Here is a 22,826-nt window from a genome sequence, read left to right as displayed (position 1 = left end):
CTTGCTGGCCACATGACCCGGAAGCTGTACGCCAGCTCCCTCGGCCAGTAAAGCGAGATGAGCTCCGCAATCCCAGAGTCGGCCGCGACTGGACCTAATGGTCAGGGGTCCCTTTACCTTTACCTTGTGGCCATTTGTCATGTATGATCTAGCTGAGATTCCGGCATTGCAGAGGGCGGGACTAGATGCCCCTTGGGATCCCTTCCAAATCTACGATACGAGGGCATGATGGATCCCCAGAGAATGCTTGCATTTCCTCCTTTCCCTTTTGGAAAGCCGCATATAGGGAAAGAGATCGGCTGGAGACGGTCTCAGCCGAGACATTCCTGCTGCTTTGGGAATTATGCAAGGGCGTCCAGAAGCCCAAAGGAAGGAAACTGCTTTGGCCTTTGGAAACAGAATTGCCAGCCGTCATAAGGAAACAAGAGGAGCCTGCAGGATCAGGCCCGCAGGCAGGATTCGAACACAAGAGCCCTCTCCCCTCCTGCTGTTTCCAGCAACTGGCATTTCTGCCTCTGAACGTGGAAGCAATAGCGCAGTCCTTGTGGCCAGGAGCCATCGATCTCCCTCTCCTTTGTCCAATCCACTTCTTAAAGAGGCTGATTCCTTTCTTTCCCCTGCTGTTCCTTCCCTCCCTCTTCCTCGCTTGAATTAAAAAACGAGGGTGAATTAAAAGCAATGAACGCTGAGGGCTGGAATGTTACTGGCATCGTTTTAATACTAACAGTAATCCCTTTTTATTTTAAGGTGCAGATGTTCGCCTCGTGCGGATGCCGTGTGCCAAAAGAAGCAACGCTGCGAAGAAGCCAGCTGCTACCGAGAAAGATTTTGGGGGGGGGGTTTCCCTCCCTTCTTGGGGATCTTCTGCGTGGGATTCGTTTCAGGAGGCAGCGGTGGTTCACTGGTCACAGCAGCCCTTGCCAAGCGGACGCGCTCCAGATGTTTGGACTCCAGTTCACGTCAGCCCCAGCCGGGAAGGCAGGTTGGCAAAAGCTGTGTGATTAGGGTGTTGAAGAGACCCTGAATTTGGGTGTGAGTAGGGGGAGAGGGAGTAGGTCCATATAGTTAAAGCCATGGTTTTCCCAGTAGTAATGTATGGAAGTGAGAGCCGGACCATAAAGAAGGCTGATTGCCGAAGAATTGATGCTTTTGAATTATGGTGCTGGAGGAGATTCTTGAGAGTCCCATGGACTGCAAGAAGATCAAACGCATCCATTCTTAAGGAAATCAGCCCTGAGTGCTCACTGGAAGAACAGATCCTGAAGCTGAGGCTCCAAGACTTTGGCCACCTCATGAGAAGAGAAGACTCCCTGGAAAAGACTCTGATTGGGAAAGATGGAGGGGACAAGGAGAAGGGGACGACAGAGGACGAGATGGTTGGATGGTGTTCTTGAAGCTACCAGCATGAGTTTGATCAAACTGCGGGAGGCAGTGGAAGACAGGAGTGCCTGGCATGCTCTGGTCCATGGGGTCACGAAGAGTTGGACCCGACTAAACAACAGGGGGAGAGAGAGAGGATGTAGACTGTGGTTCAGGGAGAAACTTGGCTGAGGACTAGGAAACGGCAGGCTGATACCCCAAGGATTTGGCCTCGGACCTGCAACGCAGGAAGAAGAATGCGAACTTAACTTGGAGGCTTCTCTTGAGGCGAGAAAGTGACTTGGTTGGATGACTTCATGGACTCAGAACTGTAGAGTTGGATGGGACCCCAAGAGTCATCTAGTCTAACCCTCCCCCGCAATGCAGGAATCACAACTAAATACAGTGGTACCTCGGGTTAAGTACTTAATTCGTTCCGGAGGTCCGTTCTTAACCTGAAACTGTTCTTAACCTGAAGCACTACTTTAGATAATGGGGTCTCCTGCTGCCGCCGCACCGCCAGACCACAATTTCTTTTCTCATCCTGAAGCAAAGTTCTTAACCTGAAGCACTATTTCTGGGTTAGCGGAGTCTTTAACCTGAAGCATATGTAACCTGAGGTACCACTGTAATTCCTGAAAGGTAGCCATTCAAAACCTCTGTTTAAAAATCTGATCCGTTCTTTTGTTTTGATGTAGGAATCGCTTCGGTTGAACCATCCCAAAGGAATTTTAACAATACGGAACGTATTTGAAAACAGTTTCAGAGCCAGTACAGTGGTACCTCGGGTTAAGAACTTAATTTGTTCTGGAGGCCTGTTCTTAACCTGAAACTGTTCTTAACCTGAGGTACCACTTTAGCTAATGGGGCCTTCCGCTGCCGCCACACGATTTCTGTTCTCATCCTGAAGCAAAGTTCTTAACCCGAGGTCTGGGTTAGCAGAGTCTGTAACCTGAAGCGTCTGTAACCCGAGGTACCACTGTATAGAAACAGACTGAGGTAAGAACCTCCACTTAAAAAGCTGGAGATCACAGGCATTGTAGTCCATCAAGGGGCAATTGTGTCTCGTCGGCCTGGGAAAGTAGCCCATCTAGGAGAAGGAAAACTCTGACCCTAAACCTTTGTTGCCTTGTGGGGTATCTTTGGGAGAAGACAAGGCTAAGGGGGAGGGAAAACCCTTCACAAATCCAGTGTGGAATCCCTAAGACGGTCAGATGGCGCCCTGTACGCCTCCTTCCGGCAATTTCTGCAACCAAGCTGGTGCTAAACGTCTTGCTCTGCTTTCCACATCAGCGAGGCTGAGAGAGGAGCATCTTTTTGACTGGGCAGCCCAGGACCTCCACACACGCTGCCCAGGTTGGCTCCCCAGGAAGGTCACTTTGGCGCTGCTAACGCAGTGGTTGGCTTCACCCCCAGAGCTTAACTCCATTGCCTCTCAAGACAGATGGATGCTAATAAGTCCGTCAACATCTGGAGGGTCAAAGGCTTCTCCCTTTCCCAGTGTAGCACAGAGGTTGCAGGAGACCGCCCTGCAATCTGCAGACCACATTTGCACATGCACCAGCCCAGGGGGGGGGGGAAGCGGGGGGGGGGGGAGGAACTACGCTCATATTTTTGGAACACCTCCCTCCAGAAGCACTTCTTCCCCTTCGAGAAACCTCTCCGAGAGGCTGCCAGTTCGGAGCCTTTGTGATTAATCCCGGAGTCACGCTTCCAGAAAGCGCACACAGTTGTCCTTTTCACCAGCCAGAGTGAGATGATGGATTGCTTCTCGTTTAGAACTTCCAACCGCAGGAATTTGGTTTTCTCAGGGAGGAAGGAGAAGTGCCCAGCTGTGGAGAGGAGGCTTTGAATTTCCTCTGCTGCCCTTTACGTGTTGGGAGATAAAGGAGCCAAAATGGGAGTTAAGAGCCGTGGCGACACGTGCAAACCAATACCCAGAAGATGTCAAAGCTGGGTTGTTTTGATGCTGGAAGGAATTTTGGCCTGGGTCGAGGTGATGCCTTCCCTTCACCTGTTGACAAGAAAACACAAGAGCTGAAAGCTTTCCAGCTTGGTAAAGGGTATAGGGACCCCTGACCATTAGGTCCAGTCGTGGCCGACTCTGGGGTTGTGGCGCTCATCTCGCTTTATTGGCCGAGGGAGCCGGCGTACAGCTTCCGGGTCATATGGCGAGCATGACTAAGCCGCTTCTGGCGAACCAGAACAGTGCACGGAAACGCCGTTTACCTTCCCGCCGGAGTGGTACCTATTTATCTACTTGCACTTTAACGTGCTTTTGAACTTCTAGGTGGGCAGGAGCTGGGACCGAGCAACGGGAGCTCACCCCGTCATGGGGATTCGAACCGCCAACCTTCTGATTGGCAAGTCCTAGGCTCCGTGGTTTAACCCACAACGCCACCCACGTCCCTTGGTAGCTAAGGGCTATTAGCCTATCCTGGAGCTTGCAGATTTGACTTCCTTCTTTCCCAAAGGTCAGCTGTCGTAGCTTTCACACCCAAGAAGGGTTTTCCGGTGTGAACTTTGTCACATACAGTTGTCGGAATGGGCAAATCGGTCTCTCCCTTTCTCATTTTCCCATCCTTCGGTTTAGCTCTCCGCCCTTCTACGTCAGCCAACCTCGTGAAAATGTGCCACCCAATTTATAATACGCACCTTTTGAAAATGCGGTTTCGCACAATACAATGCATTTGTGTGTGTGCACGCACATACGCTGTTTTCACTGATATATATACATACTTTGCCCAAATGTGTGCATTTTTGTACATGTTAATTGGCCGGGAGAACTGTATTTCAAAGCTCGGGGAAGTTCTGACATTCCAAATGTTCACATCTTTGTTTCCGTAAGTCTGGTTTGGGTGGTTTTGCCTTTGAATGCAAAGTGAATCGTGTTTCTCTTCCCACTAATGGTGGATAAGCTGATGGCTAACATCACATCATTGGCACATAGTTCCCTGTTCCTGATTGCCAGCGGGGCCTATTTAATTATTATTTTTTAGATAAAAGAAAATGCCCAGCCCGTGCACTCACATCTCTTCTTTCTAGGTCAGGCTGCGGCCTCTTCTGCCGTCGGAGGAAGTCTGTCTGGAGCTCCCTCAGGAAGCTGGTTTCATATGGTGGTTTAGATTTAACTACACGATGTCTAGCACCATTTGAAATCAGTGTTTTTGGGGGAAGGCTGGCTGCACATTCGCCGGACGGGAAGCGACTCTGGTTTGGAGGCAAAGGAAGTGCAAGGCCTCCCGAAAAATCCTTCTGGGACAAACCTCGTCAGAAAAGGATTTATCGCCTGCACAGACTCACACAGCACGGTAGCAATGTTGAGCAAAGGCCGTAGAGTTGGGGGTCCCAAGAGTTTTCTAGTCTAGCTCCCTGCAATGCAGAAATCACGGCTGAAGGACAGATGACCATCTAACCATGGTTTGCTTTTTTAGCATAACCCATCAAAATGGTGTCCTCCTAGGGAACTGGTTAAAAAGAGAGATTGAGATGCTCAGATTATCGGAAAGCTGTGTTTAGTAAAGTTTTGAGGGGAGGCGGGAGAACAGAGCACGGTTTGCTTGGTGAAGAATTAAGTGGGTTGTCAGACACTCAGAGTTTAGAGCCCATTTAGAATCCCATTTCTGTGTGGGCCTTTTCTCCGGGACGTTCTCTTGATTTATTTAACAAAATTCATATACCGCCTGATTGCAAAAGCAGAAACCTTAAAGCGGTTTGCAAAAAGAGTAAAAACAAGGCAGATCTTATGCACATTAGTAAGAGTCTTAATTTTTTTTTGGTTTGCAAGTAAAAGCACACAGCCAGAGATGAATTGGAACGACGATTCAACAAAGCATGTGTAATAAGCAAGAGAGGTAGTTTTCAGAATGGCTACAGATAACGCAGGATATGCTGCAACGATTCAAAGGAAACTGAATTGGCTGGTGTAAAGGACACCTGCCATAGCTTTGTCAGTCACATCCAATATCCTATTAAGATGTGAAGGTGTTTAATTAGACTTACACAATGGAATCTTCGCTCGTTCAGCATCTGAACTGAACGTATGCTGTGTTGTTGTTGTTTTAACATATATATATACTTTCAATATTCCCAGCACATATTACATTAGCATCAGCATCTACAGATTCCAGTAACCCCTTTAGAGGATGACTGATTTCTTCTGGTGTTCAGAGTCTATTTCTCTTTCTAGCACCATTTGAAATCGGTTATAGTGATTGGGGGAGAGCACCGTGCATAAGCCGATCCAAAGTTGCAACTGTATTTCAAATAAATGGTGTGCTTCGGTTGCTTGGAGAGCTGGAACTGCAAAAACCTGGGTTTGAAGGTCTGCTTCAAGGTGAAGAGACAGTGTCTGAAACTGGGATATGTCAGTTCTCATCTGTAAGGTGGGGGGGGGGGTAGGAGCAGCCTACCTCACAAGGCTGTTGTTGGGGACCAGTGCAATAAAGATTGCAGCGCAGTTTGCAAGTCAACCGCAGCATCAATTGTACCTGCCGTTATTTTCCCTTTTGAAAGTTGCAAGCATGTGCAAAATCATCTTGTTACATGAAAGGAATCCATCATAATGTCAAGGAAGAACGTTGACTTGCGATCTGCGGACAATCAAAAGATTGTGTGAGATGCGGATTACTGGAAGGCACTTTCCCACCTCACAAAGTGTTTCCCAGCACTGGCCCCATCCTTTGCAAGAACCTGCCTAGAATAATTGAATCGTAGAGTTGCAGGGGACACCAAAGGTCATTAGTCCAACTAATAATCTCAACTAATAATAATAATAATTTATTATTTATACCCCGCCCATCTGGCTGGGCTTACCCAGCCACTCTGGACAGCTTCCAACAAAATATTAAAATACCATAATACATCAAACATTAAAAGCTTCCCTAAACAGGGCTGCCTTCAGCTGTCTTCTAAAGGTTTGGTAGTTGGGTCTTCTCTTTGCTGATGGGAGGGCGTTCCCCAGGGCGGGCGCCACCACCGAGAAGGCCCTCTGCCTGGTTCCCTGTAACCTCACTTCTCACAGTGAGGGAACCACCAGAAGGCCCTCGGAGCTGGACCTCAGTGTCCGGGGTGGAGACGCTCCTTCAGGTATAGTGGACCGAGGCCGTTTAGGGTTTTAAAGGTCAGCACCAACATTTTGAATTGTGCTCAGAAACATACTGGGAACCAGTGTAGGTCTTTCAAGACCAGTGTTATATGGTCTCGGCAGCCGCTCCCAGTCACCAGTCTAGCTACCGCATTCTGGATTAGTTGTAGTTTCCGGGTCACCTTCAAAGGTAGCCCCATGTAGAGAGCATTGCAGTAGTCCAAGCGGGAGATAACTAGAGCATGCACCACTCTGGCGAGACAGTCTGTGGGCAGATAGGGTCTCATCCTGCGTACCAGATGGAGCTGGCAGACAGCTGCCCTGGACACAGAATTGACCTGCGCCTCCATGGACAGCTGTGAGTCCAGAATGACTCGCAGGCTGCGCACCTGGTCCTTCAGGGGCACAGTTAACCCATTCAGGACCAGGGAATCCTCCACACCAGCCCACTCCCTATTCCCCAAGGACAGTACTTCTGTCCTGTCAGGATTCAACCTCAATCTGTTAGCCTAGAGAATCCAACCTCTGCTTAAAAACCTGCAAGGAAGGAGCGTCCCCCAGCTTCCACAGGAGTCTATTCTACTCTCCAACAGCTCTGGCTGCCAGGAAGTTCTTCCTGATGTTTGGTCACAATCTGCTTTCTTGTAACTTGAAGCCGTGGGTTCGAGTCCTACCCTCCAGGAGCAGGAAGAAACAAGCTTGTTCCATGTGACTCGAGATATCTGAAGATGGCTATCGTCTCTCCTCTCCGTCTCCAGGCTAAACATGCCCAGCTCCTTCAACTGTTCCTCATAAGGCTTGGTTCCCAGGCCCTGGATCACCTCGGTTGTCCTCTGCACACGTCCCAGAGGATTTTGGACCGCCGGCCCTGCTGCTAGAAGATCCTTTGATCTGGTGCTACCAAGGAATTGATTTGCAAAAAATGTGCTCCGACGCTGAGCTATGTTCTCACCCCAACATGTGCACATGCAGCTAAAATCTTTGAGGATGTGCTGCCCTCTGGTGTTGCTTTTTCATGCAGCAGCCAAGTCTTTAAGAAGGCTCCATATTCCGCCAGGGTCTCCACCCCAATCGTTCCAGCAAAACTTCTGTATACATAAGCACGGATCCAAACACCCACGCCAGTTTTGGGCAACCATCTACAGTTCCCAACCAGCTGACTCGCTGTTGCTTTATGCTCCTAAACGCCACCCTAAAACCACTGTCACATTCATGTGAAACGTTTGATTTCTTTCTCTTTTTTTAATTATTTTTATTAGCAATTTCAACATAACAAATTATCAAACCATATAATCACATGCTGTCAGGGGTTCAGGAGCAGAGGGACAGGAAAGGGAGGAATTAGAGACCGAGGGAGAGGATTCTGAGGGGGATGTCAGCGATGATAGCCATCCGAGGTCTCTAAGTCTCTCCAGTGAATCAGAGGATTCACAGAAAGGGGCTCCAGTGGTCAGAGCCAGGGGGTTGCCAGAGGGAACACCCCAGGAAGGAGGGGCCAGAGGGGACTCAGAGAGCAGCAGCTGGAAATCGGGACCAGCTTCTCCACCGGAGAGCAGTAAGGGGGAGGAGTCCCAAACATCAGCAGCAGGCAGCCTTCCGTCAGCGGAAGGACAGGAGTCAGGGTTAGCCACGCCTGCATCAGAGAGCGAGGTAACGGTCAAAAGGAAGGTCAGGGGCAGCGCGCGCGCGCCAAGTTCAAATGTACAAGAGGGGGGCGCAATGGGCAGTCCGGAGAGAGAGCCGGGTCCCAAAGCCCGCCGGAAAGCGTAGAAGGTGGAGTAAGGCTAGAGTCTTAAGCTGGTGTACAGGGGGCGGAGACTCAGACGAGGCTTCGCTGGTCTAGGGTCTAGACGTAGAGACGCACGCTAGAGTCTGAAAATGGGAACTAAACTTCAATAAAGACTTTTGTACAGTTCTGCTGGCTAGCGTTGGTCTTCTGTGAGCTGAGACCTGGAGGCAGTCTCTGACAGTAAGCCTCGTCTCACGTTTCATCGGTTTTCTTCGCCTCAAGCATCGCTAAGGAAGCGAGGCAGGGAGGGTAGAAGACTGGTGCCTTGCGAGCTCACAAGAGTCAGGCAAGATGACTACAGAACAGAAAATAGCTTCCCTGCAAGAAGCGGTGACACTACTCAACGCTGAAATAATCGCATCCAGGAAGAGAGAGGAAGAAGCGGCAGCTGCCTGCAGAGATCTTCAAGCCAGGTTGGAAGGGCTTGTAAAGCAGGGGATACCAGTACCCAGATCCGAGGGGATTGGTTTGGGTAAGAGAGGAGGCAGCATTGTATCTCATTTTGATGGGAATTTGCAGCAGTACCCCAATTTCCGAGCAGATGTGCTGTTTGCGCTGCAGCTGCTGGAAAGAGACTTTAGAGATGAGCGGGAGAAAGTGGGGTTTATTTTGTCTCATCTGCATGGGGACGCGAAAGCATGGCTGCGCAATCTGTGGAGGGATAAGGATCCAGCGCTCCAAAGTGCAGATGCATTCATTAAGGCGATGGACTCCTGTTTCTTATCTAACATAGACCTTGACATTGCTCGGAGAGACATATTTGGGCTAAGACAAGGGAAAGCCAGCGTAAGGCAGTATCATTCCCGGTTTTTTGCATTGGTCAACGCGCTGAATTGGGATAAGGATTCTCCGCCAGTTAGAGACCTTTTTTGGGAGGGTCTGAATGCACAGATCAAGGATGAGATGGCAAGGGGAGAGAGACCCACAACCACTCAACAAGTGGTTGAAAGAGCGTTGTCTATTGGGGTGAGGCAGGAAGAACGCCCGTGGAGCAAAGAAGAAGGGCGTTGGGGACGCTCACCAGCGAGAGTGCCCTCCCTCTTGCCCAGAGAGGCAGCGCGTGCGCAGTCCACGCCTCCACAGGGAGGGGGCGAGGAGCAGATGGAGATTGGCGGTGCTAGGGCTCACTCCGCTACCAGAGCCTTAACACCGGGAGCAGTAAAATCGAAGCTGCCTAGAAGGAACAGGAAGTGTTATATATGTGAGAGTGCAGAGCACATGGCGAAAGAGTGTCCCCAGAGGATCCTCAAGCACACTGCAGCTTCAGTGACAGTATTGGAAACAACTCAGCAGAGAGACCCACAGCAGGGAAACGACGAAGTCTGGCTGGAATAGGAGGCACTGGGGCCCGGCCAGACGAGTCAGTGAGGAAGTCCCCAGAGATTTTGCAGCCCACAGACCCCCTCCCGCCCAAGCCAGTGGTGCAGCTAACCGCATCGCTTCAGCTGCCCAATGGACTCACCTTAGAAGTGCCTATTACAATTGACTCTGGCAGTAACGCAGACTTTATAGGATTGGAGTTCATTCAACAACACAACGTAGCATTACTGCCAGCCACACTGCCCCTGAAGGTTGTCACGGTGGATGGCAGGGAACTGCTAGGGGGGCAGGTGGTGCAGCAGACGCCGCCTATGGTGATGCAAATTGGGAATCACCGGGAAGTCATCAGTTTCAATGTCACCCAACTGTCCGACACGCCTATAGTATTAGGCATGAGTTGGCTGCACAGGCACAGCCCAGCATTGGCTTGGTACCAGCGCCAACTGACCTTTGGATCTTCCTACTGTGCGGAACACTGCATTATACCCAGCTTGGAAGGGGAAGAGGAAGACCCGCAGTTACAGTTGGGCACGCTGCAAGCGGTACCCCACAAGTATGCGGAATTTTTAGAGGTGTTCTGCGAGAAGGAGGCGGACAAGCTACCTCCGCACAGACCCTATGACTGCAAGATTGACCTCCTGCCGGGAGCGACGCTGCCAACCGGGAGACTGTACTCCATGTCGGAGGATGAACTGCAGGAACTCAGGGAGTTTATAGACCACAATTTGAAGCGTGGGTTCATCCGGGAGTCAAAAGCGGTGGGAGGCAGTCCGGTTTTCTTTGTGAAGAAGCGGGACACGCCCCAAAGGAGGCTGGTGGTGGATTTTAGAATCTTAAACTCGAAGACCAAGCCCTCAGCCTTCCCCATGCCCAAGATAGACGACCTGCTAGCGACGGTGCGGAAAGGACGCGTTTTCACCAAGTTGGATCTACGTGGGGCGTACAACCTGATTCGCATGCGCGAAGGCGACGAGTGGAAGACGGCCATGTTCACGCCACTGGGCACCTACGAATACAGAGTTATGCCTTTTGGATTACAAAATGGCTCTCACACCTTCCAAGCCTTTATGCATCATGTGCTGGCGGGGCTCCTTTACAAGAAGTGCGTATGCTTCCTGGACGACATCCTGGTTTTTTCAGAATCGCGAGAAGAGCACGAGAGGGATGTCAGGGAAGTACTGCAGAGACTGAAGGAGCACAGGCTGTACGCCAAGCTGGAGAAGTGCCAGTTCGACGTGACGGAGGTGGATTTCCTGGGCTACAAGTTGTCGGACAAGGGGCTCGCCATGGACAGCGCCAAGGTTCGCGCAGTTTTGGACTGGAAAAGCCCACGCAATCGGAAGGAAGTCCAACGGTTTGTCGGCTTTGCCAACTTTTACCGCAAGTTCATCAAGGGATTTGCCATGCAGACAGCGGCCATCACCGATACGCTCAGCTCCAAGAAGAAGAAATTCATCTGGACGGAGCAAGCGGAGCAGTCCTTTCAGAAACTCAAGCGTCTCTTCGCGTCAGAAGAGCAGCTGCTGCATGTGAATCCTAGCAGGCCCATGAGGGTGGAGACTGTTAAGTCGTGGGTTGACATAGCAGCCGGCACAGCGATCTCTTCAAGTAGCTCTTTATTATGGTAAGCTGGAATAGAACTGACTGTGAACAGCTCAGCCGGCCTGTATTTATAGGCAGCCGGCTGTCACATTGTAACCACAACAGCCCAGAGTTCCCGCCTAAAATAACTGCCGCGGACCTGAGTGAAAACTATCTACAGACCTGAGTGAAAACTATATACAGTATCCCCCTGTTGGCCCAGGGTGAAACTACACTACATAACACCCCTCCCCACCGAGATAAGGCGTTAGTTACAATCGTAATGGTTTCCTTATATACAGCACTACGCGTAATGGTTCAATTAGGCACAAAAGCATATCGGTTACATTTCCCATACTTAGACCAACAGTGATACCTGTCCAACAACATAGTCCTTTAAATGAGTTGGGCGCTTGGAAACTCTGCCAGACCGCCGGGGACTGGTAGCCAAGTCCGGAGGGCCACACAGTTCTCGCTGAGGCTGTGGTGCGACCCTAGGTGGCGTTGGAACCAACTCCCCTGGATCCGCTGCTGTGAGTGGAGCCTCCGCAAGTGGAGTGGTCTGAGTCTGTTCTGAGACGGCTTGGTTCGGCTCCACGCTGGCAGTTTGCGAGGGAGGTGTAGGTGGAGCCTCGCCATCTGTACGTGTCTCTTCTGGAGCCGCAAGCGCAGTTGGGGGCACCTCGGTAGTGTCCAAGTCCCCAACCCTGCGCCTAAGTTGGTCTATGTGCCGTCGCCACAAGCGCCCGTCTTCGAGTGCCACCTGGTACGAGCGAGGTCCAGTGACTCCCACTACTGTGGCTGGCACCCAAGGGATGTCCCCCACATAGTTCCGGGCAAAGACCTGGTTTCCTGGGACAAATGACCGTGGTGCGTTGGCACAGCCTGGGGGTTCAGCCACGGCAAAGTCTGGGTGTAGCCGGTCGAGCGGTGACCTGAGGCGGCGGCCCATAAGCAGTTCCGCAGGACTCCTCCCTGTGGCCGCATGAGGGGTGATGTGTTGCGCGAACAAGTATTCGGCGACCCGCTCATGCCAGTCTCCCCGGTCCAGGCGCGCCAGTGCCTCTTTTGTCGAGCGCACCATTCTTTCCGCTTGCCCGTTGCTGGATGGATGAAAGGGTGCCGTTAGGGCATGGCGGATGCCCAGTCCCAAAAGATACCGCTCAAACGTGCCTGATGTGAACTGCGGTCCGTTGTCAGAGACAAGGACATCAGGACACCCATGCGTTGCAAACAGGCCTCGCAGCACCCGGATGACAGCTTCGGTAGTGGTGGAGGGCATCAGGGCGACCTCCAGCCATTTGGAATAGGCGTCCACCACTACCATAAAGGTCCGGCCGTGAAAGGGGCCAGCCAGATCGATGTGCACCCTCGACCAGGGTGTCTTTGGCGTCTCCCACGTGTATCCCTTAGCTGCCGGTGGTGCAGGCCTCGACTCCTGGCACGCTTGACAGGCGGACACCCAGGCAGTGATGGCATCGTCCATATTAGGCCACCAGACGTAACACCGAGCCAACGCCTTCATTTTGACAATTCCCGGGTGGCCAACGTGCAGAGCCTCCAGGACGCGCTGACGGAGTCCCTGGGGAATCACGACGCGGTCTCCCCACAGCAGACAGCCGCGATGAGCTGAGAGTTCATGTTGTCTGGTTGCGAAGGGCTGGAACTCCGATGCAAAGGGCCCTTGTGGCCACCCCCTCCACACCCAGTTGAGCACCCGGCTGATGGTGCGATCCTGGGCAGATGCGGAGGCCACAGTGGCAGCCGACACAGGCGCTGCCGGAAGATCCTCAATCAGAAGGAGCGATGAAGCTGGAGCCGGGTCTTCCACAAATGCTGGAAGAGGGCAACGGCTGAGGGCGTCGGCATGGCCCATCGATTTCCCCGGGCGGTGGATGAGCCGGTAGTGGTAGGCAGCCAGGAAAACAGTCCATCGCAGCATGCGTGGTGAGAGGACCGGTGGAGTTGGACGATCACCGGCGAGGAGGCCCAGGAGTGGCTTGTGGTCAGTGATGAGGTCAAAAGTCCTGCCATAGAGGTATTCATGAAACCTCTTCACTCCAGCCACAAGTGCCAATGCCTCCTTGTCGAGCTGGCTGTAATTCCGTTCCGTCGGAGATAGTGTCCTGGAAAAGTAGGCGAGCGGTGCTTCTCTTCCATCTGGAAAACGGTGACTAAGGACAGCCCCGATGCCAAAAGGTGAGGCGTCGCAGGCAAGGACCAGCGGCCTGGATTCACTGTACTGTACCAGCACACTGTCCGAAGAAAGGAGAGCCTTGACCGCGTTGAAAGCCGCCGTCTCCCGATGACCCCAGGCCCAAGGCGTCTTAGTGCTAAGGAGTCGGTGAAGAGGCTCAGCCACTGTGGCTTTGTGGGGCAGGAACATGTTATAAAAGTTCAGCAGCCCCAGGAACGCCTGCAACTCCGTTTTGTTCTTTGGAGTGGGGGCCTGCTGGATAGCGCGGATCTTGGATGTGGTTGGATGAAGACCGGAGGCATCGATAAGATAGCCCAGGAAATCTACCTGTGGAACGGCGATCTGGCACTTCTCCCTTTTTACCTTGAGCCCGGCCTCCTGGAACCTGGTCAGCACGGCACGGAGGCGCTCGAACAGCTGCTGGTGTGAGTCTGCAGACACCAAGACGTCATCAAAATATGGTACCACGCCCGGAAGCCCTTGCAGGAGACGCTCCATAAGGCCTTGGAAGATGCCAGGAGCCACACTCACCCCGAACTGCAACCGGCGGCAACGGAATGCCCCCCGGTGGGTGACGATCGTCTGGGCTTCAGCAGTGGCATCATCGACTGGCAGTTGTTGATAGGCTTGGGCAAGGTCCAGCTTAGCGAAGACCTTACCCTCACCCAGGGAATGCAGCAGGTGTTGGACAACAGGAACCGGATAAGCGTGCTGCTGAAGTGCCTTGTTGATCGTGCACTTGTAGTCAGCGCAGATTCTCACCGACCCATCTGGCTTGACAGGCGTGACGATGGGGGTTTCCCACTTTGCGTGGTCAACCGGCTCCAAAACTCCTTGGGCGATCAGTTTGTCCAGTTGTTCGTCCACCTTAGCCTTGAGAGCAAAGGGAACCCGGCGTGGCTTTAGCTTGATGGGGGCGACTTGTGGATCCAGGCTAAAGGAGATGGGCGTACCTGTATATTGGCCCAAGGTGCCGTCAAAAACCTCGGCAAAGTCTTTGACCAGACCCTCAGTCTCTGCGTTAGAGATGCAGTTGATGCCGGTGACTTCCAGGCCGAGGGCATCAAACCAGTCTAGCCCTAGGAGGCTTGGCCGCTGACCTTCGACCACCACCAACCGGAGCAGGCCCGAAAAATCCTTGAAGGCGATCCGGAACCGGCCAACGCCTACCACGGGAACGTCGTTTCCCTGGTAGTCTCTCAGGTGTACGCGGTGAGAGTCGAGTTGCCTTTTGGACACTCTGGGTACCAGTCTTTTGATGGTGCTCCATGACACGATGGACAGGGCAGACCCGGTGTCGATCTCCATGTCACATGGAGCTCCTTCAATGAGCACCGTGACGTTCAGCTTGTGTCTCGTAGGCGAGTCGGTTTGGCCAATCGTGGTTCCAGACGGGCAGCGGCAGTTGGTGAGAGCGAAACAACTTTCCTTGGCAGACTGGAGTGAAGACTTGGACTTGCGAGTCGATGAAGGGGGGGTGTCAGACGGAGCCGATCGGCAGACCTTAGCGATGTGGCCCCTTCTGGAACACCTCCTACAGATGGCGTCTCTGAATCGACACTTGGCACGGGAATGGTTGCCTCCGCAGCCAGCACATTCCGGTTGGCCCTTGGACTTCTGTTGGAACTTCCTGCGCTCCCGCTTTGTCTGGTGCACATCATCGTCTTCACTGGAGGATGCCTCCTCACTGCTGGCCTCTTCATGATGCACCGGAACGGGCTCCCTAGCAAGACGCAGGCTGCTGGACTTGCGGATCTCCTGAGCGGAGCGTTCAGCAGCTTCTGAGGCCACAGCCTCCTCAATGGCTTTCTGTAGCGTGAGGTCTGGCTTGGCTAGGAGACGCCGTTGCAGATGGATGTCCCGGACCCCGCAGACGATTCGATCCATCAGGGCATCGTCTAAGTCTCGGAACTCACAGTGCATTGCAGCCTGTCGCAGGGCGGTGGTGTAGTTGTTGATTGACTCCCCCTCTGCCTGGTTCCTGTGGTAGAACGCATGGCGGGCAGCAATCTTGGACGGCTTTGGTGCGTAGTGGTTGCGGAGCTTCTCTTGGATCGTGTCCCATGGTGATGCCTGGACTGCTTCAGGCGCAACCAACGCTCGGGCCGTCTCAAACACCTCAGGCCCACAGAGGCTGAGGAATAGGCCCCGCTTCCGATCCTGTGATACTGCTGTCAGTTCGTTGGCTTGGAGGTAGCAGTCGAACCGAGCGAGGTAGGAGTCCCATGATTCAGAGGCTGGCGCAAACGGCGGTAGAGGCACAAGTGAAGCCATGATTCCGATGCCGGCGTGAAGGGCGATGGATGGAACACAGTGCTCTAGCCAGAACAGTCAGCTCTGAACTGGTTCTGCCCAGTGATTTCGCTCAGTGATTTCGCTCTGTGATTCAGCTCAGTGATTCAGCTCAGTTCAGAGGCTGGCCGCATCTGGCTGTGCTCTGATGTCCATCCATCCCATCCTCGTCGCCAGTGTTAAGTCGTGGGTTGACATAGCAGCCGGCACAGCGATCTCTTCAAGTAGCTCTTTATTATGGTAAGCTGGAATAGAACTGACTGTGAACAGCTCAGCCGGCCTGTTTTTATAGGCAGCCGGCTGTCACATTGTAACCACAACAGCCCAGAGTTCCCGCCTAAAATAACTGCCGCGGACCTGAGTGAAAACTATCTACAGACCTGAGTGAAAACTATATACAGTATCCCCCTGTTGGCCCAGGGTGAAACTACACTACATAACAGAGACAGACGCCTCAGACAGGGCCGTGGGAGCGGTCCTGTTGCAACAAGACCAGCAGGGGAACTGGAGGCCGTGCGCTTTCTACTCGAGGAAGCTCAGCAAGTCGGAGCAGAATTACACGATCTGGGACAGGGAGTTGCTTGCCATACATGCAGCATTCAAAGCGTGGAGGCACTTCCTCATCGGAGCCCGACATACAGTGCAGGTCCACACGGACCACAAGAATCTGGAGTACTGGCGCACGGCTAGGTTCCTCAACCAGAGACACATCAGATGGGCGGAGTTCTTCGCGGACTTCGACTTCAGGATTGAGTACATTCCAGGCGACAACAACGTGATGGCAGACGCATTGTCCAGAAAGCCGCAATACCTTGAGGAGGCGGCACCGGCGGCGGCCAAGCACATTTTCGCACCAGAGGCGTGGGCATGCGCGTCGGCAACTGTGGATCTGGACGCCGTACGTCGTGCGCTGCGGGACGACCCCTTCGCACAGGCCAAGATGGAGGAGGTGCAGAGGGGCACAGCGAGGGCCGACGAGTTCCAGATACGCGATGGGTTACTCCTCCACAAGGGAGCACTCTACGTGCCGGGAGACAACCTCCGAGCAAAGGTCCTGCAGCAGCTACACGACGCTCCCACCGCCGGGCACTTCGGCAAGGAAAAGACTGTCGAACTAGTCGCCAGAGACTTTTGGTGGCCCAAGATGCGGGGGGAGGTAGCGGATTACGTCTCGAGATGTGACACCTGCCAAAGGGCCAAGTCAGTTCACAGACCGCCGGAGGGGCTGCTGGAACCGCTGCAGACACCGTCTGAACCGTGGGAGAGGGTGGCCCTGGACTTCGTCACGGATCTGCCCAGTTCGAGGGGAAAGACAGCAGTGCTAGTGGTGGTAGACATGTTCACCAAGATGGCACACTTCATTCCGTGTGCGAAGGTAGCCACGGCTGAGCAGACCGCCAAACTGTTCATAGACCACGTGTTCAAAGTCCACGGGCTGCCACGGTCTATTCTCTCCGACCGGGGGCGGCAGTTCATCTCGAACGTTTGGCGGAAGCTGATGGGCATTCTGAACGTCAAAGTCAATTTGGCGTCGGCGAGACACCCACAGACCAACGGACAAGCGGAGAGGGTCAACGCCATCATGCAGCAGTACCTAAGATGCTACGCCAACCAGCAGCCCACGACATGGGTGGACTACCTGCCGCTCGCCGAGTTCGCTTACAACAATACGAAGCACGTGTCGACGGGGGTGACGCCATTCTTCGCCAACAACGGGAGGCATCCCAGAACCTTCCCGGGGTTAGAGAGAGTGGGGGAGGGGGAGCCACAGGCAGCGGAAGCCTTAGCGTCGGAGTTGCAGGAGGTCCACGAACAGCTCAGGAGGCAGTTAGAACTAGCAAAGCACGCATACAAGGTGCAGGCCGACAGACACAGAAGAGTTGGGGAAGACATACAGGTGGGAGACTGGGTCTGGTTAGCAGCGCAAGCAGTGCCGACCAGATCATTAGCTAAGAAGAAGTTAGGACATAAGCAGCTAGGACCTTACCAAGTCCAGGCGCAGGTCAATCCAGTGGCTTTCCGGTTGGCTCTTCCGGAGGGTTCCAGAATGCATCCGGTGTTCCATAGATCGGTGCTCACGCCCTACAAAGCACCTCATAGGTTTCAGGAGCCAGACACAGCACCAGACCAGCGCAGAGAAGGGCCCAGAGAGAGGGGGTCGCCTAGGAGGGGACACATCAATGAGGTCACAGAGATTTTGGACTCCAGATGGGGGGAGGAGGGAGTAGAATATTTCCTAGCCAGAGAGGGTACCCCGGCCAGTGCCAACAGCTGGGTACCGGACTATGCCTTGGAGGAACCGCTGCTCAAAGAGGAGTTTCATGCCCTCTTCCCGCACAGGCCCATGCCAGCAGAGTATTTCGACGACTGGCTTTTCACACCCACTCTTTCAGCCAGCACATTCCTGGGGTTCGACTCAGACGAGGAACAGGCACCAGTCCCCAGCTCCCAGGTGGGTTCGCCACCGGGGTCTGCCTCAGACCACTCGTATTGGTGGGACGATCAACCAGAGGAGCAGTGGCGCAGGAAGTGGCTGAGGGGTCCTTGGATGGGACCACCCGAAGAGGGGGAGAGGGGCGAGACGGACATGGACGTGTTGGGGGACAACGTGGGGTTCGAGCACGAAGACAGAGAGATGGAAGCAGAGGAGAGCGACGTTGAAGAGTACATGGGGGACGAACTGTATCCTGCAAGCACCCCCGCTACGACGGAGCACCCAGTACCCGCACCGGAAGGAGGGGAGGGGGGAAGGGGGGGCTTCGAGGGGGGGATGGATGTCAGGGGTTCAGGAGCAGAGGGACAGGAAAGGGAGGAATTAGAGACCGAGGGAGAGGATTCTGAGGGGGATGTCAGCGATGATAGCCATCCGAGGTCTCTAAGTCTCTCCAGTGAATCAGAGGATTCACAGAAAGGGGCTCCAGTGGTCAGAGCCAGGGGGTTGCCAGAGGGAACACCCCAGGAAGGAGGGGCCAGAGGGGACTCAGAGAGCAGCAGCTGGAAATCGGGACCAGCTTCTCCACCAGAGAGCAGTAAGGGGGAGGAGTCCCAAACATCGGCAGCAGGCAGCCTTCCGTCAGCGGAAGGACAGGAGTCAGGGTTAGCCACGCCTGCATCAGAGAGCGAGGTAACGGTCAAAAGGAAGGTTAGGGGCAGCGCGCGCGCGCCAAGTTCAAATGTACAAGAGGGGGGCGCAATGGGCAGTCCGGAGAGAGAGCCGGGTCCCAAAGCCCGCCGGAGAGAAGGGGAGGAGTCCGAAGGGTCCGCTTCCGAGGCATCCAGGAAGGAAGGCACCCAGGGGGGTAGTAGGACCCAGAGGAGGAAGGAGAAACGTAGAAGGTGGAGTAAGGCTAGAGTCTTAAGCTGGTGTACAGGGGGCGGAGACTCAGACGAGGCTTCGCTGGTCTAGGGTCTAGACGTAGAGACGCACGCTAGAGTCTGAAAATGGGAACTAAACTTCAATAAAGACTTTTGTACAGTTCTGCTGGCTAGCGTTGGTCTTCTGTGAGCTGAGACCTGGAGGCAGTCTCTGACACATGCGTTATTTTTTCCCTTCCCCCACCAAAGACTTCCTTCAGCTCCTCTCTCTGATTTCTCAGCACATATTATTCTCTGCATAGCTGTCAACGTTTCCCATTTTTTAAGGGAAATTCCCTTATTCCCAATAGGATTCCTCGCAAGAAAAAGGGAAAGCTGACAGCTATGATTCTCTGCATGTTATAAAATGTTACATATCCTTACATTATCTATCTTTAACATGTTATCAACCAATAAATTTGTGTATGTTTATTCAAAACCTGCCAAGGAGTCCAGTTCGTTTTGTTGTTTTTCTTAAATACCGTATTTTTCGTCCCATAGGACGCTCCGTCCCATAGGATGCACCTAGTTTTTTGGGGGGGAAATAAAGGGAAATTTCCCCCCCTTTATTTCCCCCCCAAAACCAGGTCGGGGAAACCAAACCAGGTCGGGGAACAGCGGGATGGCGGCGCTCCGCCTCCCTGCTGTCCCCCGAGCTTGTGGGGCTGGCCGATGTCTGCCTGAAGCGAGGGGTGCTCTGCTTCAGGGTGCGCCGGGTGGCAGGCCGCTATCCGCAGCCTAGGGAGCCCTGCGGGAACTCCCGCGGGCTCCCCAGGCTTGCGGATAGCTTCCTGAAGCCTGGAGAGCGAGAGGGATCGGTGCGCACCGACCCCTCTCGCTCTCCAAGCTTCAGCGAAAGCCTGCATTCGCCCCATAGGACGCATACAGATTTCCCTTCATTTTTGGAGGGGGGAAAGTGCGTCCTATAGGGCGAAAAATACGGTGATGTGTAAAAAGCTCCCATTCTTCCTTAATGCCACAGTTTCCTTATCCCGCAATTTATATGTCAGTTTAGCCAACTCTGCATAACTCATCAGTTTTTCTTACCACATTTGATTTGTTTTCAATACGAAGCCAGCATGGTGTCGTGGTTAGAGTGCTTGATTGGGACTTGGGGGGGGGGGAGACAAGGGTTCGAATTCCCACTCAGCCATGGAGCCCACTGAGTGTGACCTTGGGCCAGTTACTGCCTCTTAAGTCTCACCTCCCTCACCTTGGGTACCTTGGACAAAAAGGTGGGATATAAGTGCAACAGAAAGATAGATATTGATCTGTACTGTCTGTGGGTCTTCAGGGTTTTAGGTAGACATGGAATTGTAGATTTAGAAGGGACCCAAGAGTCCTCTAAGCCAAACCCCTGTGATGCAGGAATCTCAGCTAAGGCATCTGTGTCTGATGGCTATCAAACTTCTGCTTAAAAACTTGCAATGAAGGAGGGAAACCTCCCAAGGGAAATCTCAGGTTTGCAAACAACAACAACAATATTATTTATACCCCACCCATCTGACTGGGTTTCCCCAGCCACTCTGGGCAGCTCCCAACATAATTAATGATGATATTAATATTTAAAAAGCGACAAAACATCAAACATTAAAAGCTTCCCTAAACAGGGCTGCCTTTTAGAAAACAGATGTCTTCTAAAAGTCAGAAAGTTGTTTTATTTCCTTGACATCTGATGGGAGGGCGTTCCACAGGGCGGGCGCCACTACCGAGAAGGTCCTCTGCCTGGTTCCCTGTAACCTCACTTCTCGCAGGGAGGGAAGCGCCAGAAGGCCCTCGGAGCTGGACCTCAGTGTCCGGGCTGAACGATGGGGGTGGAGAGGCTCCTTTAGGTATGTGGTCCCCAGCTCTCCCTGTCTGGCCCTCAGCTCATTAAACGCAGAGCGCATCTTCTGTCTCGGCACATTCCTCCTACAAACACATGCGTCCTCCGTTAGGCTCTGTTGCTTCTGGCAGAGGAACCGACTGTTTCAAAAAGCACAGAAAGCAAAACAGACAAAATGTACCTTGCACAAAATAGCAACAGTGGTGTTTTTTCCCCCATTTAAAAGCAGCAACCTGACATTCTGTCAGTTGCTGTGTTGTTGGTGGTGTGGGTAAGCGACAGCCTTTGAGCACAAGAGGGCGCCCAAGCTCCATGAAAGAGATTTGGAATTATACTGTTTGAACAAGCTAAGGATTTATTTTTGGTGCTTTTGCCTTAATCCTCCTCCACCCGACAAAGCAAAAGCCAAGTGCCCTTGTGAGTGAATGCTGGGAGCAGATATTACTGCTATTTTTGAGTGATTCATAAATAGGCTGCTTGCCTGCTATTGCTCTGTCCGCCTCAGTCCATGTATGTCTGTGTGGTGTGTCAGGTTTAAACTGAGTTAAATAAATATTCCTTCTTCCCAGGAAAATATAATTCTGGTTGCATTCATCCCATACATTCACATCACTAGGATACCACTTTAAGCAGTCGTGGGTTCCTGCAAGGAATCCTGGGAGATGTAGTTTGTTAAGGGCGCTGGGGGTTGTTAGGGTGCTTCAGAGAGCTACAATTCCCAGAGTTGCCTCTCTGGGAATTGTAACTCTGTGAGGGGAAGAGGGAGGGGTGTGTGTCCATTAATAGCTTAGATGATGACCACCCCAGATGTCCCATTAAATGCACCTTTGATTTTTAATATGCAGATTTTTTTGAAGGCAAATGCTGTTGTAATAATATCCTATTCCTAATTTGTTTTAACTGTTTTAAAAACTGAATTTTAAGTTGCCGAGCCCACCCTGGGATCTACTGGGATACTACTACTATATGTAGTATAAGCACTGGCAACTGGGAAACACCTGCCTGCGAGTGCTCCAGTTGGAGAACAGCCTTTACCAAAGGTGTCACGGGCTTTGAAGACACTCAAACTCAGGACAAAAGGGAGAAACGTGCTAAGAGGAAGGCATGCTTGGCAAATCCACACTGTGATCAATACTGTGGAAGGATGTGTGGATCCAGAATTGGCCTCCACAGTTACTTACAGACCCACTGTTAAGACCATGTTCATGAAAGACAATCTTATGAGTGATCGCTAAAGAAGAAGAATAGCAATGAGAGCTAATAATGCAGTGGCTGGATTGCTGAACTAGGACTTGGGAACCTGGGTTCGAATCCTCATCCATGAAGCCTACTGGCTGACCTCTCAGCCAAACGTACCTCACATGAGGGCTGTTGTGGAGATTGCTTGACTTACTGAGTTTACTTATATGCCGCTTTCCCGCAATGAGCTGTACCCAAAGCAGCTTACTGCAAAATTTCAAGATGTCCAAATACAAATATACAAAACGCACAGCAGGCCGCTACATTCAAAAATCAGAAATTTGACAAACACAGAATAAATTCAGTATTGGAGGCGGGGAGACGGAATCACCATTCTAGGCTTAACTACATAAATTCAAAGCAAAACAAAACAAGAGAGGGAGAACCTGAGATCCTGGGAAGAAAAAGTTGGGATATAAATGCAATAAAGGAAGAAGGCAGGCAAGGGAAAAGGGAACTACAGAGAGAGTAAATCTTGTTAATTATCAGCCCTGCAGCTGATACACTTTGCATTTAAAAAGAAAAAAAGCCTGTGTTGTAAATGCAAAGGGACATCAGAATCACATTTGGCCCTGAGGTAGCAGGAATAGTGATCTGGCTCAGGATTACAGAGTCTTTCAAAATGCTAAATCATTGGCACTGAGGCTAAGCAAGGAACCAGGGTCCCAGGGCAGTCTTCAGCACAAGAACTTGGCACAGACCTTTTCATGCCTGCCTATTCAGGAGACACCCCATTGAGTTAAATGGGCCTTACTGCAAGGCAAGGTGGTCAAGGATATTGCAG

The 22,826-nt window shown here is 52.4% G+C and overlaps 1 protein-coding gene across 1 annotated transcript in view; it reads left to right on the top strand.

The window, feature by feature from the left end:
- The first annotated feature begins 519 nt into the window (after window positions 1–519).
- The window catches only part of LOC144324865 (endonuclease domain-containing 1 protein-like), a 28,897-nt gene continuing 6,590 nt past the window's right edge, over window positions 520–22,826 (top strand). The window contains exon 1 of the mRNA XM_077935353.1: window positions 520–982. The gene's annotated coding sequence lies outside the window, so the exon portion shown is untranslated. The remainder of the gene's footprint in view (window positions 983–22,826) is intronic.

Source organism: Podarcis muralis, chromosome 10, assembly GCF_964188315.1.
Source record: "Podarcis muralis chromosome 10, rPodMur119.hap1.1, whole genome shotgun sequence".
NCBI lineage: Eukaryota > Metazoa > Chordata > Lepidosauria > Squamata > Lacertidae > Podarcis > Podarcis muralis.
The sequence above is the reverse complement of the archived record's forward strand: the minus strand, read 5'-3'. Positions and strand labels throughout refer to the sequence as shown.